General features: G+C 53.7%; 1 pseudogene; it reads right to left on the bottom strand.

The window, feature by feature from the left end:
- Nucleotides 1-3,364: 3,364 nt before the first annotated feature.
- LOC123133273 (TPD1 protein homolog 1B-like) lies at nt 3,365-3,918 on the bottom strand (annotated as a pseudogene).
- Nucleotides 3,919-4,209: the final 291 nt, after the last annotated feature.

Here is a 4,209-nt window from a genome sequence, read left to right as displayed (position 1 = left end):
CATGGGCGCATGTTGTGATATGTCTGCGTGCTAAGGAAGATATTGAATCATATTTTATTGTTATATATGATACTACCATAAGATATCGTCTACCTGATTGAGATTGTTGAGTGCATTACACGGTTACTTTCCACTCCAGAGACAACTTCATGGGTGTATTAAATTTGACCCCCCTGAAAGATAGGAGCTGAAAGTTGCACTGCATTTTAGATACGTGTTAATTAGACAGGTGAGCTCATTTACGTGGCACTTCAGCTTCTCCAAACCCCTGTGAGAACACAAACACATCATAAGATACTCCTCTTGCACGTGCAGGAAGACTACGATACAACATCGATAAATATAATAATATTATGGGCTGAAAACAAGGGCTGGTGATCTTAAGCGAAGTCTCATTAATTTGGCTTCGACTCAAGTGTGAAGATGGGGCATGCTGAAAGTTGCACAGCATTTTAGTCCTACAGATGTTGAAGGTGAAGAGAAAAATCTGGGGACGCCGATGTTGAATGCTGATAGGGCATCTACTTCTGCACATCATGCGATTGACACCGGCCGGACGCCGATGCATCTCCTCCTCCGGCGCTCACCCATCAGCCAGCCGTGCACGGGTCCAGGGGACCACGGCCATGAACCAATGGACAGCTGATCGATCGGTAGTGGGCATCCGGGGACCCGCGGGCTAGGCTAGGGTTCCTCCCCCCGCCCTCCGCTGCCGCCGCCGGCCGCCCCCCCCCCCCCCCCCCCCCCCGCCGCTGCCGGCCGCCAGCCGCGCGTGCCCCCCCTCCCTCTCCCCTCCCCCGTGCTCCCGTCCACTCGCTCGCCCCCCACCCCCCCACCCCCCGGGCGACGGGTGGGCCCCTGCCGCTCCGTCTCCTCCGGCCCCCTCCCCGTCCCTCTCCCTCCCCGCCGCCTCCGGCTGGGTCCGCCGGGCCTTGCCCACGTGGCGCTGGCGGCGGCGAGCCGTCCCTTCCCCGCTCGCTCATCGGGGGGCGCGGGGGCCTCCCAATGGCGGTGGTGCAGCTCAACCAGCTGCGATGTGGCTCGGCGGTGGGATTCCGGCGAGCTTCATGGTCCTTGGTGCGGCAGCGCGGCCGTTGGCCATGGGGCGGCGTGGCGGCGCTGGTGGCCGGCGACGCCCGTGTGGCCCTTTCGGGCTCCATCTAGGCTAGGGCGGGCTGGCGACTCGGTGGGCGGCGACGCTGCTCCCTAGTTGGTGGAGAGGAGGCGGTGGTCTGTGGGCGGTGGCAGCTTCGTCGGTCGGCGAGCTGTAGCGTGACGACAGGGGCTGTCCGGACCCTTTTGGGTCCGGCCGGGCTTCGGCGCCTGGCAGGCCCCTTGTCCGTGCATCCGGTCGGCTCCGCGACGGCGGTGGTGGTTGGCCCCTCACGTCGATGATGTTGCGGATGCCTCCGAGGCCACTATCTCTTCTCCCGTCCTCCAGGTCTTGTGTCAGTGACCTCAGGGAGATGGCGAAGTTGATTGGGTGATCGTGGTGGCACATGTTGGTGGGCGGCGTGATGGGCGGTGCACTATGTTTTGTCTGGGCTGGGGGTGGGGGTTTGGGTTGGGAGAAATCTCTGGCGGTTCGTCCAGCCCTGACGCGGCGACGCCTGTAGGTGCCGCCGGACCTTCCTGAAGGGCGTCGGGTACACCCTCCCCCACTGCCCCCGCGTACCGGGGAAACCCTAGGACTAGTCCGGGCAACAGCGTCATCGTCGTCGCCTCCTCCTTGAAGGTGTTTCTTGATACGCGGCGCTTCGGAGTGCTGGGAGCGTGGTGGTACTTCTCCGGAGGGTGCAGCGGTCGCGGATCATCTTTGTTTCGTTGATCTGCCATTGTTGGCATTATATCTCTTTCCTTTTCTCTGTTTTTCTTTGGGCTTGTTTGTTCTGCGGCCCCAACACCTATCGTTGAATGTATCGATGGTTGCTTTGTAATACAAGGTGGGGGAAAACCCTTTTTTGTAAGGTGAAGAGAAAAATAGAGATGCCATTGATCAAAACAAAGATTACAAGGGTGTGTACAATGATGTTATCTTAGGGGTGTCACGTAAGATAAATGATGAATTGGAGGAGAGATGAAGCATAAGAAAAGGTTTGCCTTCTCTTAATTAAGAGATAATCTCTTAGCAACAATATCTCTTGCAACATATATTTAGGGATATCTAGTTATCAAAGATAAGACTAAAAAATCCCCGCAAAAAAAGATAAGACTAAAAAATAACCCATTGTACACAATTGTTTATTGTATTCTCTAGATAACATGGTTGGCTTAAGATAAGACTACCTTATCAATCACTATACATGGCACGAAATTACATTCTTGAGGGCGACCGATAGACCCTGGTCCCCGCCCCCCCTCACATACAGGCGACTCCAGGGCGACAAATCATAGCTCCTCTAGCCCCTATCCCTCCCTCTTATCCTAGCTGCCAACTGAGAAGGTTGCCGACATCCCCTAATTGCTGCCCGTGAAGGTGGAAGTGAGGATTCTGCTACACTATGTCACTTCAGGGAGCTCCGGAGGCCGGGTCTGCGGCCCTGGGTGCAAAGGTGACATCAACCTCTTCGGGTGGGTGGTGTTGCGGGTGTTGGGTGGATCTTGAGGTCGCATGGGTGGCGGTTGGGCAGTGGTGGCTCCTCGCGGCGTGGTCTGCTCCGACGGTTGCGCCATATTGGATCCCGATGCTCTGTCTCGGCTCCATCTATCCTTGTCGGATCGGGCTGGCCAATGGACGTGGTGGGTGAAGGCCTAGGATGGGAGAAAACCTTGATCGACCTCCCGTCGACCTCAACACCAATGGTCTCCTACTGGTTCTTGGTTCTTTACTGAGGGAAATACTATCTGCTACTATACTACGTCACCCTTCTTCTTCGTGGAATCCCAACATTTATCATAAGTAGTAGTATCTCATATGTGAACTATCTTTTTTTCCTTTTTCCCTTGGATGTGATGGATCTATGAGACCCCTTGTTTTAATATTAGTTATCATGTTAGTGGTTTTGGATCTTATCCTACTTGTGTTTCCACTTTTAAATTCTATCTCGATCTAATATTCTCACGCTTTCTTTCTCAATTCCACCTCCAGTTCACGAAGATGTGTCCACCCCTACGATTTTCCATGTATCGGGGTACCGTCATTGTGTGGTGGAATGCTAACTAAAATTTGCTAAAATGGGAGAGAATATCAAAATGTTTTTCATTGGACTCGGTTCAACTATTCCTCGACGCCATACATTGATACTAGATATCGATAACAGTAGCTCCAAAAGTAAGATTAGACACAAGCCAAGCTCTACTTGATTTTATTTGTAACCAAAATAGATAGCTTCATCCGTCACTGATACCCTAGCTATAGCTAGTTTCAGTCACATGAGGCGGGCGCGACTGTCGTCGGGTAGGGAAAGGAGTTGCCATACTGGAATGACACAGGAAAGCTGGGCTTAGTGGATCCGCCACCATTGACGAGGCAGTCGTAAAAGATGAGGCGGTGAAACTTGTCTGGGTCGATGACATCATTTGAGGCAAAGTCGCCGCATGCGACGTGGACATCGCACACAACGCAGTCGATCCAGGTGTTGGTGACCTCCACGCTCTACGTCGGCATGCCACCGGCCATGTCAACGTGTTGTTCCGCGACACCTCCAGGAGCTCCTTCGAGCACTCCTCCAGCTCCAATGGCTCCGCCAGTGGGCTCCGCCGCCACTCGATGACATGGAAGATGCATTGACGCTGAGCATCTTGCGGAACCGATGCTGATGCTACTGTAGCAAGGAAGATGATGAAACTAGAAGCAAAAAAGTGAGGAAAAGATGAAGAATTAGTATGCATGCGAATCTATGCTCACATATGCACTATACTACATTTGACTACCTTCATCGAAAGCTTTGAGCAGGAGCATATGGTGATGACGACCATAGGCGCAACGCTTGAACTAACCCGAAAGCACGCCATGGAGCCTTCAAATCTAGCCAGTCCGAGATCCCCATGGAAGGTGGAAGTGTGGGCGTGGCCCCAGGGGCCTCCCCCGTCTCGAACTGGACGTGGGACCAAACTGCAACGTCAACGAGCAGTCCCTACATAGATGAGTTGTTGTTTCCGGGGCCCGAAAACAGCGGGTAGAGAGGGTCATGTGGCTAACCTCGACCGGACAACATGCCTGCCGTAAGGATCCTTTCGTGGAGCACAAGCCAGGTAAAGAACTTGCAT

Source organism: Triticum aestivum, chromosome 6B (assembly GCF_018294505.1).
Source record: "Triticum aestivum cultivar Chinese Spring chromosome 6B, IWGSC CS RefSeq v2.1, whole genome shotgun sequence".
NCBI classification, from domain to species: Eukaryota; Viridiplantae; Streptophyta; class Magnoliopsida; order Poales; family Poaceae; genus Triticum; species Triticum aestivum.
This window is presented reverse-complemented; position numbering and strand designations above follow the sequence as displayed.